General features: G+C 43.4%; 1 protein-coding gene across 3 annotated transcripts in view; it reads right to left on the reverse strand.

Moving 5' to 3' along the window:
- RAP1A (RAP1A, member of RAS oncogene family) overlaps window positions 1–5,823 on the reverse strand; it is a 74,038-nt gene extending 68,215 nt beyond the window's left edge. The window contains exon 1 of one of the 3 annotated variants that reach the window (XM_060301347.2): window positions 5,693–5,823. The gene's annotated coding sequence lies outside the window, so the exon portion shown is untranslated. The remainder of the gene's footprint in view (window positions 1–5,692) is intronic. The other 2 variants (XM_030869023.3, XM_030869025.3) reach the window with 2 other exon arrangements.
- Between the last annotated feature and the right edge of the window lie 6,656 nt (window positions 5,824–12,479).

The following is a 12,479-nucleotide window of genomic DNA, read 5'->3' on the forward strand; positions in this document are numbered from 1 at the left end:
ACTAAGAGCCTGCATACTGCAACTAAAAGAGCCCACATGCCGCAACTAAGACCCGGTTCAGCCAAATAAATGAATAAATAAGGTAGTTCAAAAGCCATCAATGATTTGGAATAGATACTGAAAACTACATAAAACCCAAAGATTAGTGTTAAATGTCAGCTGCTAAAATAATTAAGTTATGGTTGCTTGCTTAATGTCCTATAAAACAGCCAACATGTCTAGAACAGAATGATCCTATTTATAAATGAATTTAAAAATATCACTGAAAACAGAGTGAATGAATTTACTCTCCGGATCACACATCTGACAGATCTGAAATGTTCAGTCTGCAATAAGAGAGAATTCTTACTACTACTAACTTAGAATCTTACAAGCGGCATTTGGGCTTTGTCCAAAGAAACAGTTGTACTCAGTTCTTTGTGTCTCTCCAACTTTACACTTTTGTCATTGATAACTAAGCCACAGTTCTAGCCTAAGCAAAGTTATTTCTTACAACCAAAATGAGTGAGTATAACACAGCATTGCAAACAACCATGCGTGTTATAGGTATACATGTATACTTGTGAATTTGAAGTAAATCAACTTAAGTTTTAATTAATCCAACAGTGTCTTTTATCAGTTATGTGTTTAGTACATTCCTATCCTTATGAGATATGGCCTAATATAAATATATTCTGAAACCAAACACAGAATTACATATTTAATTCCAAATTTGGTTAGTTTTACCATTCTACACTTTGAACCACTCTCTGTCAATGTGAACTAAATAAATACGCTGAAGATAGGAAACTTATCTCTATCTCTGGGAAAACTGGATATGCAAAGAAACCTTTTCCAGATTTATCTAACCTAAATTTATATAGCCTAAGTAAGTCATCTGAACTGAAAAAAAAAAAAGCCATTAGTCTAATGATTGAAATTAATTTCATAGAACATATTTAAGCCTGAGATATTCCACTTATAAAAGTATACTATTTCTTATTTCAATTCCACCTTAATCATCATACACAATTTCCTTTTTCTATTGGTGCATACCTGTACCTTCTACCTCTAAAAGGCCTATTTTCAAGCAAAAATGACAGAATGGCATAGCTCTCTGTTTAACTGCTTAACTGATCAGAACATCATGGTAAGTTTATAGGTTCAAATTTCACACACAGAAAAAAGGGGAAAAAATGGATGTTTCATCTGTTTCAGTAACATAAGAAAGCTTAAATATCTTTATTTTTAACATTAATCATTTCCATAAGATATGAATTTGGCATTAAGTCATGCAGCAGTATATGACATCGGAACGAGCAGAAAATACTTGGCAATATGCCATAACTCTTTTTAAAACTGATGAGTTCAATCTGAAAGGAACATTAGGAGGAAGTAAGTTTATGTTCACAATTTTAAACTCACCACAACATTAAGATATAAATGCTTTAAACAAGATATTTTTATTGACCTTCTAAAATAAGAGAATTTTAGAACTGGGAGCTTAGAGGTTATCCGAGGTTCAATGAACATTTGCTGAGTCCCTAGCTCGTGTCAGACACAGTGCTAGGTGCTTGCAGGTAACTCTATTAGTTCAACCCACTCAATTCATAGATATTGGAGTTTCCGCTCATGCCAAATCAAGCCACGTAGACGCCCGGTGGTATGACTCTATCAAAACAGACTGGTATCATCCTCCTTTATAATCTAAATAAAATTTCAAAGATGCAGTGCTGACCTTATTTAACAGAAACAACAGTCTCTGTGTTTTGAATAACTTATAAAGAATTACAACAATTTAAAAATTCAACTGTGAAAGTCCTCAACCAAGTACTATCTGCGTAAATTTACTGCAAAGAACAAAACGTGGGGCTATCAGAGATGTATGATTCTAAAGACATACAAAACAGAAATTAAAAAAATTGCAGATGCCATTTAAAAATCCCTTTGCAAAAAAAGAAAAGAATTATCAATATGAAAAATTAGGTGCTTGATTGGAATGTCCATTCTATATAAAAGATCATCAACCATATACTAACAAAGTTCTTGAGTATCAAAACACTGGCAAGATCTGAAGTTATTTAACTATCACATTATGTAAAACTCCCTGAGGGCAGAGACCCTTTCTAATTCAACGATGTATCCCCAACAGTTAGCACCAACAGCTGGCACGCTGCTGTCAAATGTTAAAGAGAGAGGTGAGCTAACTAATGAACTCACGTGAGCTACTGGAAAATTCACTCTAACAATCTAAAAGGTCTTTTTTATAACTCAAATTATTTTTTAAAGTATTAAATAATAATATTCAATGCAAGTGACACTGCATGAAACTTAAGATCAACAACTGTCACTTTTAACTAGTACAATCTACTCTCTGAAGGAATTAATAGACACACCAAGAAGACAAGTATATTTATATACTTTGATTCAGCAGTACTTCTGGAAATCAATTCCAAGGAAATATTCGAAAAGAAAGAAAATGTTGTATACACAAAAGTGTTCATTTCATTGTTATTTTCAATAGGGGGAAAAGGAAACTACCTATACGCCCAAGAGCAGGTAGATGGACTATTTTGCAACCACAGAAAAAGGTTTAAAATGAAGATTAACCTCCTAAGGTCTTCCTGCTTCTACTCCCACCCCCCTCTCCCAGTTGATTTCCACACAGCAGCCAGAACATTTCCCACAAACGTAAGTCAGAACAGGTCTCTCTTCTACTCAAAACCCTCCAGTGGTTTCCCATCTCATTCAAAGTAAAATCCAAAGTTCTGACCATTGCCTAAAAGGCTTTATAGTGGCCTCGGCTACTTCTTTAACCTCAAGCTCTCTCACTTTCCCTCTTGCTTACTGGCCTTCTCCAAAAGGTCAAGGCAAAGACTGAGCAGTCTTTGCACTTAACAGTCCTCTCTGCCTGTAACCTTCTTCCCCAAGAGAGCATATATCCCTCACTCATGTCTTCCCTGACTACCCTTCCTTGCTACTGTTTCTCTTTATCCTCTTACCCTACTTTACTCTTCTGCATACCTCTTATCATCTGACTTATTCTATATTTATCTGGTTATGGCCCACCTCTCCTGATTAGTATATAAGCTCTATGACAGCAAGGACTTTGTTTTAATAGGCATTTAAAAAGCACTTGTTAGATTAATACTGGATGTTGATAATTGTACAATAATTATTAACTACATGAAAAACCATGCATATAAACAAGCTTGGAAGAGAACAGGAAAAATGATCTGTGAACATTTTCAAGTGCTGATCATATTGCTAAGGAGTTTGCACAATAAAAATCATAAGTCAGTCGTGATTATGATTTTAAGCTGTCAAAAGTGACTATAACAATCTCATTTCCTTCAAAGCCGTTTGTTTAGAATTACTAGTTCAGGGGCTTCCCTGGTGGCGCAGTGGTTGAGAGTCCGCCTGCCGATGCAGGGGACACGGGTTCATGCCCCGGTCCGGGAAGATCCCACATGCCGCGGAGCGGCTGGGCCCGTGAGCCATGGCCACTGAGCCTGCGCGTCCAGAGCCTGTGCTCCGCAACGGGAGAGGCCACAGCAGTGAGAGGCCCGCGTACCGCAAAAAAAAAAAAAAAAAAAAAAAATTTAAAATTACTAGTTCAAAATTATTGGTAAAAGTTATTAATGAGAACTTTTCCACATAAAATTGTAATAACAATCACTCTTAAATCTTGTTTCCAAAGACCCAAAGTTTAGTCTGTAAGGGCAGACACTGTCATTCCTGAGGTCACACAGAAGGTGAACAAAGGTATTTGAACAGTTTTAATATGGAACTGAATAATACTCAGGATTCCAGTTTACATTTAAGACAAGCACCCATGGTTGGTTTCAGAGGGTCCCTGAAACTGAATGTGAAATTTTGTGCATAAATGTCTATTGCTTCTTTCCTGAGGAGAGAGTCTATACGTATATTTCACTATAGTCTCAAAGGTGTCAGTGGCCCAAAAAACGTTAATAATTAGTATTTTGTATATTGGACGTGAAATGCAATCTTCTAATTTGAGCTACCTCTCAAAAAGATAGATGATATGTAAAACTTAGACACATCTTTGTAATCAAACAATTCATTCAAGAAATACCAAGTGCCTACCATGTGCCAGTGGGCATGGTGTGATCCTCAGTACCTTACACCTAAGTATATTTTGTAGTACATAATTCAAAATGCGGAGTAAACAAGATTCACTGAAACACCAGACTAAAAAGAATTTCAACCAACACAAATATAATTTCAAACAGAAAGTGTTATAGGAAATCATAATAAAGACAGACAGGGGATCAGGGCCTGATTTAGTGCTTATTATGGCAAAATATCACAGGTATCAGTTACATCAAAAGAAAAGAAAAACTACACACACGTGTGCCCACCCCCACACACTCTGACAGGAAACCAAAATAAAGTTTCCAAATCCTGTTTCCAGCAGCATCCCTTCTGAGACTGCCCTTTCAGCATGCTTTTGAAGGTAGCAGCCCCACGTTAAAACTAAGAGCTGATCCTTCATTTTTACTGTGATTAAAAACAGGAAAAATCATCATCTCACACCCAGGAAGCAGAAAACTGTGGCCACCTGTACGACTGTGACCCAATAACCTCCTGCCCTGTTATTCCCTTCCTTCTTAAAACCACCTCCCTTCAAAGCAGTGACAAAACGATCTTCCCTCCCAAAACGGAATACATTAACTCCTCAATGCTAGTTCTTTTTCCAAGAGGTCAAATGGTCCCCTAAACTGGTTCTTAGCCCTGTGAGTTGATGTCTTCCCCTCATCTTTCCCCTATAGCAGTAAATTACACAATTTATCTAAGACACTGTCCTTAACTTCCTGAACGAGGGGGCAAAAGACACTCCTACCAGTCCCCGTTTGAAGGAAGACAAGAAGAATCACACAGTGACCTCTTCCCTAACAAAATTCAGGGGAAAAGCAGAGATCCAAGAAAGGCAACGCTGAAAAAGCGAACACATGGCATGCTACGGAAGACGTGGGGGAGAGAGGGCGGGAAAGGAGCTGAGAGGTGGAGTGGGGTGTAGAGATGTCAGCCCTGTGCACCGGGGGAATGAAGGAAGGAACGGGAGACCCCGAACCCTAACAAGGGAACACAGAAAGGACACCGCTCCCGTCTACCCGCACCTCTCCAAGGAGCCGAGGGAGGACAGAAAATTCACCCAACCCTGCAACCCCCTTCTACGCGTGCCCCCCAAAGGGTGAGCTGCGTTTGAAAGAAGATCTGACCCTAGTCTGGGGACAAGCAAGAAGAAAAAAAATGCAGCGATGTCTAATCTTCTACCTCTCTCAGGCAGCGAGGGGCGAGGGCACTATGTCCGGGGAGATGGCGAGGGAAATGGGCTTGTGCCATGACACCTCAGGGAGTTGGAGGGTGGGGGACACAATGTCCTCTTTCTCTCCCACACCCGGCCCGGGCCCCTCCCGTCCCTCTCCCGCAGGCCCAACCACAGTCGACCGGCTCGGTCCGCGGGCGTGGTTGGCTCTGGCCCCGGGCGGCAGCGGCCGGGCCTCCCCGAGCCCTGGCCCCTCCCGCCGGCCAGGCCCCCGGGCCGCCGCCCCGGACACCGAGGGAACGCGGAGAAAGAAGGGGGAGCCAGGGGACTGACCGGCGACAGGAGCCGCCTCAGCCCGGGCTCGGCCGACCCGCGCCCCCTGCTCCCTCTGGGGCCGGCTCCGGCTCCCCGCCCCTCACTCACCCCCACGGTCCGGCGCCTCCTCCACCTCCTCCTCCTCCTCCTCCCTCCTCTCGGCCGTGGCTCCTGCTCCGGCTCTGCGCGGCGACGGCGGCGGCGGCGGCGGCGGCCTCGAGAGCGGCGGCGGCGGCGCCTCCAGAACGCGCACGCACGCAGCACGCAGGCCCCGCCCCCTTAGTTCCGCCCCGCCCCTTCGAGTCAGCATCGGCGAGGTTTCGGCCCCGCCTTCCCCGCGGCTTTCCGGAGTCCGCTTAAAGGGGCCGCGCTGGAAGGCGGTGGAAGAGCTAAGAACGCAGAGGAAAGAGCGGGGAGTTGCAGCTTTGCCTTGCGTGGGGTGGTGGTGTGGGAGGCTGGAAAGGAAATGAGGAAGGGTCTGAAGATTCAGGAGAATAGAATTTTGGAGGGAATGCAACCATTTGATAAGTACTAATTGAGCATCTAGTAGGTGCTAGGCACTGTCCTAGGTTCAGGGAATGCCGTTGGCAAGCAAAGGCCCCGTGGAGCTTGCATTCTAGTGGGAGAGAGGAGACACAACAAACAAGTAAACAAAAATTTCGGGAAGTGATGTTGTGTGAAGAAATATAAAGCCAGGAATGGGATGACTTTATAGATGGTCAGGTATTGCCCCTCAGAGGAGACCTTTGAGCACATACATGTATGATATGAAGGGGTGAGCCTAGCAAATACCTCGGCAGGAGAGGGGTAGGGGGGTCTTTCCAAGCTGAAAGAACACCAGCCATAAACTCAGAAGTGGGAATAGCCTGGCATGTTGCAGGACCAACAAAAGGCCAGTATGGCTGAGTGTAGTCAGTTAGCCAGAGAGCAGTAGTAGTTAGGCTGAGAGGTGGGGAAGAGGTCAGATCCTATGGCGCCTTATGGGCTGTTAATAAGAGCAACAGAAAGCCATGGGAGGGTGAGCAGAGGAGTGACCGCATCTGATTCACATTTGAAAAAGTTACTCTTGCTAATGTGTGTAAAATACACAACAGGGAAGCACAGATGTCCTCAGGGAGACCAGTAAGGAAGCTGTTTATGGTAGCTTGGACTAGGATGGCAGCAGAAAAGGGGTGAGAAGGGATGTTTCGGGATGTATTCAGATACATATAGATTTGGAATGGATTTGGCAGAGAGTGTGTGAAGGAACAAAAAATCATGAATGATACTTAGGTTCAGGGCGTAAAGGATAGGTTAATGGTGATACTATTTAATGAGATGGGGAAGATTTAAAAAGGAAAAAAATCTGAGGTGGGGGAAATCAGGAATTCTGTTTTGCACATGTTGCATAAGGTGCTTGTTCTACATCCAAGTAGAGATGCAAAACAGTTGGATGGATATATGAGTCTGAACATATGAATTTGGGAGTCATCGGCACATAGATGCTTTTTAAAACCTTAGGTCTACGTAAAATCACTTAGGAGGGAGAGTAGCTAGAGGGGAGGAGGAAGGTAAACTTCAACCTTTGGAAATTCTGTAGAAGAGCAGAAGGAGCTACGAGGTAGGAGGAACACCAGGAGAGGGTGGAGTGTTGGAAGATAAGAGAATTGTTTCAGGAAGGTGGGAGTGACCAGTCTTATCAAATACCGTTGAAATAAGTAAGATGAGGACTGAGAGTTTGAACACTGCATTTGATCTGATGAAGGTTGCTGATGTCCTTGACGAAAGCAGTTTCAACAGAGTCATTGGGCAGAAAGTCTGATTAGTGTGAACAAGAGATGGGAGGTGAGGAAGAGAAAGTGTTTATAGCAAGTCTAAACAGCTCTTGAGGAGCTTTGCTGTAAAGAAAGAGGGAGAGAGAGGAGTACTTGGGATTAAGGGAAGGTATTTTAAAGATGGGGGATGTTTCCTTATGTTGGTATTCTGGAATGAACCTTTAGAGAGGTAAAGGTGATGACGCAGAAGATAAGAGGAGACAGCTGGAGAAAGCTTGTCCTCCAGTAGGTGAGAAACGATGAGACCTAGTGTAGAAGTGGAGGAGTTGGCCTTGGATAGGAGCAAGGACAGTATGTTCACACACTCTTTTTGGAGAGGAGGCAAAGTCCGTGGGTGCAAATGCAGGTAGGTCAGGTAGTACATTTGGTAGCCTGTTCAGGCCACTGACGTGCAGGAGGCAGGTGGGAGCTGAAATCCAGCCCCTGTTCTGCCAACCAAGTTTGAGGCCAAATCAACCTGCAGGAAGGAGCACCTTTTCTAATTGCTCCAACTGCAGAGGTGGTGCCTTTTAGCAAATCCTCCACATCTCACACACACACACACACACACACACACACACACACGTGCACGCGCACACGCAGTCTGTGTGCACCTTTTCCCAGTTTGCACGGAATATTCTTTGTTGTGCGGTTGCCTCAGTGGGTTTGATGAAGTAGATTAGGGCTGTGAGCTTTCTTTTATTCTAAGCAATAGAAAGCTGTGAGTGGGGTGGGGCTGTTGGCTATTTAAGGAGATAGAAGAAGGTGAGAAGGAATTCCCTCAGAGTGGAAGAGTTACTGGAGAAGTGTAGTACGGACAAGGCTGAGGGCCCTCTTGAGTCAGTGGTCCTGTATCTAAAGTGAGACCACTCAGCAAGGTTGTGTGGTTTTTATCCAGCCACATTCCTTTGCTTGTGGGGTTGAAGGAGAGGTGGATTTGGCCAGGGCTGGGTTTTGCTGATGAAAGTCATTAGAGGGGGGAGGGGTACAAGCCAGGGAGTGGTTATAGTGATAAACCTTAGAATCTAAGCTGAGAGGGAAGAGAGGGCAAGTAAAAAAGCGGTGGGGTCAATGGTGTCGTGGTTCTTGTAGGAGAGAAGAGTTCAAGAGGAAGCAGTCAAATAAGTGGGATCAAGGGGACTTTCCAAGGATTGAGCATAGGGAAGGGTGAGTGAGGCAGTTGGGAGAGAGGAAGCGAAGGTATCTGTGAGAAATGAGGATCCAGGCAGGCGCCTCTGAGCGGAGGAAACAGTAGGCTCTCGGGCTCCTGCCTTGTCACAGTTCTTGTGAGCCGCTGATCTGGGGGAGGTTGAGGGAGCCGCCCTAGCTGGGGAGAAACTGAGCCCGATAGAGGATAAGCCAACTCAATACTGCAGGGAAGGGGAAGTTGGAGGACGGGGAATCATGTGGCTTGACAAGGCTTGGGAGAGCCCACTCATGCCCTGCTCTACCCACCTGAGCATTTGTGTAGATGCTTTGTCCTGCCTGGTGTTTGACAGAAACTAAACGACATCTTTCCTCCTTACTTCCCCTTTCCTGCTCTTGGCACTGTCTTTCTCAGTTACTCATCCACCAAAGCTCAGCCACATTTAATCCATCTTCCCCATTCCTGTACCCAATTGGTCCTCAAAGTATATCGATCGGCACCGTCCAACAGAACATTCTGCTGTGATGGTAATGTTTAGCTGTATATTTAATACAATAGTCACATATGGCTATCAAGCATTGATTGAGGAACTAGATTTTAAATTTTATTTAACTTTAGGGTGTTTAAATTAGATTTAAATAGCCACATGTGGCTGGGGGCTACCATATTGGACAGACACGTATAGACCTTTCCTACCCAATGTCTCTTCCATCTGCCCCCTCCTCTCTATCACCATTGCCACTGCCCTAGGTCAGGTACTGATTACCTCTTCTCTAGACTTTTGTTGTAGTTTCCTATTTGGTCTCCTGCTTAGTTGCTTTCCCTTCAATACATTTTGTGTTCTTTCCAGAGCCGTCTCCCTAAAGCAGTGGCCAGATCACAGCTCCAACCCTATTTTAAAAATTATTTTCCCTGTCAAATTAGGTAAAACTGCTTAATCTGGCATTTGTCCAGTTATATGTCTCCATTCCCCTTTTCCAGCCTTACCCTACACTGCCCCTTTACATAATATAGAGTTGGTTCTCAAGCAAAATTGAACTGCTTGCCATAATTTCTACCAACTTTTTACAAAGCAGTCAACGCGTTTGTCTAAATTGTCTGTGCTTGGAACAGAGACAATTGCCTCTAGGCCCCAAATTTGTTGAAATTCTCGAAGGCCTGTCTTGCATAGCAGTTTATATCTGGAAACTTTTCTTTTTTGGCAGGATGGGGGTGGGTGCCGCATGTGACATGTGGGATCTTGGTTCCCGGACCAGGGGTCACACCCGCGTCCCCTGCAGTGGAAGCGTGGAGTCTTAACCACTGTACCGACAGGGAATCCCCCCTGGAAACTTTTCTGATTTTTCATCTCCTCTGAAATACAGTTTCTGTGGGGTTTTTTGTTTGTTTTGGTTTGGTTTTTTTTGGCTGTGCTGCACGGCTTGTGGAGATCCTAGTTCCCTGACCAGGGATTGAACCTGGACCCCAGCAGTGAAAGCACCGAGTCCTAACCACTGGACCACCAGGGAATTCCCTACAGTTTCTGTTTTTACATTACCTGTGGCACTTATATGTTGCCTTGTTATGTATTTTATGTATTCATGGCATTTCCGTTACAAAATATTCCTCCTTGCAGATCACTCTAATTGTGTTAGTGCCCCTTCAGTGTCAGTCTTGCACCTTATATATATGAGGTACTCCTCAACTAGCCACTGCATTGAGTTCTACAAGAGAATTTGTGCCTCTCTCTGCCTCCAAGAGTAATATCTCTAACCCTGAAAGAGCATGTCTGTATACCCTGGGAGAAACAAAAAGAAAAAGAAGCAGAAGAAGCCAAGAAGTACTCCTGTTACACTTGAGAATTTCTTCAGTTGGAAGGCCACGTTTGATGCAGAATTCTTGGAAATTAAAAAGCAATGAATGAAAGAGGAAGAACAAGCAGGAAAAAGTAAAGTGGGAAACAGCCATTTGAAATAGAGCATAATTTTGACACATCTGATATCCGGTTCTTGGAGGATGCTAGAAACAATGTGGAGGTAGATGATTCTTTGTTCCAGGATCTGGAGGAGAGTGAGGGTGATCCAGACTACAGTCCTGCTGACCCTGAGAGTGACTTGACCAACTGATGGGCTACCGCCATCCACAGAGAGGTCTGACTGCCACAGCATCTGTGGCTATGCTGAGAGGGTGGTCATTTTCCTTTCTCTTTTTCTAAGAAAAAATCATTTTCAGGAAAATATTCTTCTGATAGCTTTCATCATTGAACTTAATAAGCTGACCTTAAAATTAAAAACAAAAAACAAAACTAATATGAGATTCCAATTTTTGAAAAGAAGCAACCTGACTATATTTCTTTTCATGTTACCATTTGCTGAGAGTTTCTTCCAAACGCTTCCCAACTTTTACAGGGTACTTTGACAACTCAGTTCTAGCTCATAACCCTAGAGAGCAAGGGCATGCTTAGAACTGGCAGGACCAGCATAGCTACTCCTAGGGTCAATTTATGGAAAAGACCTTTAAGAAGCGTTCAGATAGTGATACAAATCCATAAAAAGAGGTTTCCATCTAATAAGTGTTCAGAATATATATTTTTAGGCCTCGGACTCTTAGAAACCTGTAACCCAAGAATAGAATTACACGTGCCATGCTCTGCAGTGCCAAATATACTTTTCCTGTTGGTGCAGTGGTTTTAAGGATTTGAAGAGCAGTTATAACATTTTACACAAAAAACATAACTCAGATGTATAGGACCTTAACATCTATTTATTCAGCAAACCTTAACCGAGTGCTTGTTACTTGCCAAGCAGTTATGCTTGTTGCCCTGGATACAAAGACAGGAAAGATATGGCCCTTGGCTTCAAGAAGGACACATGGTAAAACTGACCTGATGTTGGTATATAACTTTAAAGTTTTCAAAATATTTCCACAGTACCTAATTTAATCCTACCAACAATGTCATTAAGGTAGGTATCAGGCTTATTTTGCACTAGGGAAAACTTGTTCAGGGGGATTACATGAATTGTACAGAAGCACAGAGCTGTTAACTGGCAAGATCTTGAGCTGGAACCCAGAACTTTTGGTGTCAAAACATTCGTTGGATTAGAACGTAAGTTCTCTGAGGACAGGCACTTGATCTGTTTTGTTCATTGCTGTATTCCCAGAGCCTAGAAAAGTACCAGGCATATAGTAGGTTCTCAATAAATATTTCAGGAGTGTGTGTGTGTGTGTGTGTGTGAGAGTGTGTGTGTGTGTGTGTGTGTGCGTGTCGTTGCGGGGGGCAGTGGGTGAGGGAGGGAGAGAGAGTATAGCCAACCATCTAAATCATTAGCATATTTGTATATTTTAGTTATGTGCTAAGCTGATCTTTTCTATATTAGTGCTGTTCAAAGTGTGGTCCACATACTGGTTCTGGTCCATAGAATTGTTTAATACCAATTGCTGTAGTTCGTTGGGGCTGCTATAACAAAATATCACAGACTGGGTAGCTTATAAACAACAGAAATGTATTTCTCACAGTTCTGGAGGCTGAAACTGAGATCACAATGCCAGCATGCTCATGTTCTGGTTAGGGCCTTCTTTCTGATTCGTAGCAGCACCTTCTTGCGTGTCCTCACCTGGTGAGAGGGGCTAGGGATCTCTCTGGCATGTGTTTTATAAGGGCACTAATACCATTCATGAGGGCTCTATCCTCATGACATAAGTACCTCCCAGGTGCCCACCTCCTAATACTATCATCTTCGGGAGTTAGGATTTCAACATATGAATGCGGGGGTGGACACAAACATTCAGACTATAGCCCCAGTTGACCTTAAGATAAGTACAGAAAATGACAGTAAGAATTTAGAATCTTTTGTGGCTACTTATATTGCTGTGACTTACAAGTGAGTCGTCAGTAGACCTGTCTACTTGAGCAGGGCATAGACCAGTGCAGGTGTTGCCCAGCTTGTATAGTGAGTCACATGAGGTATAAGCTGTA

The sequence above is a fragment of the Globicephala melas genome, chromosome 1 (genome assembly GCF_963455315.2).
Source record: "Globicephala melas chromosome 1, mGloMel1.2, whole genome shotgun sequence".
Lineage (NCBI taxonomy): Eukaryota > Metazoa > Chordata > Mammalia > Artiodactyla > Delphinidae > Globicephala > Globicephala melas.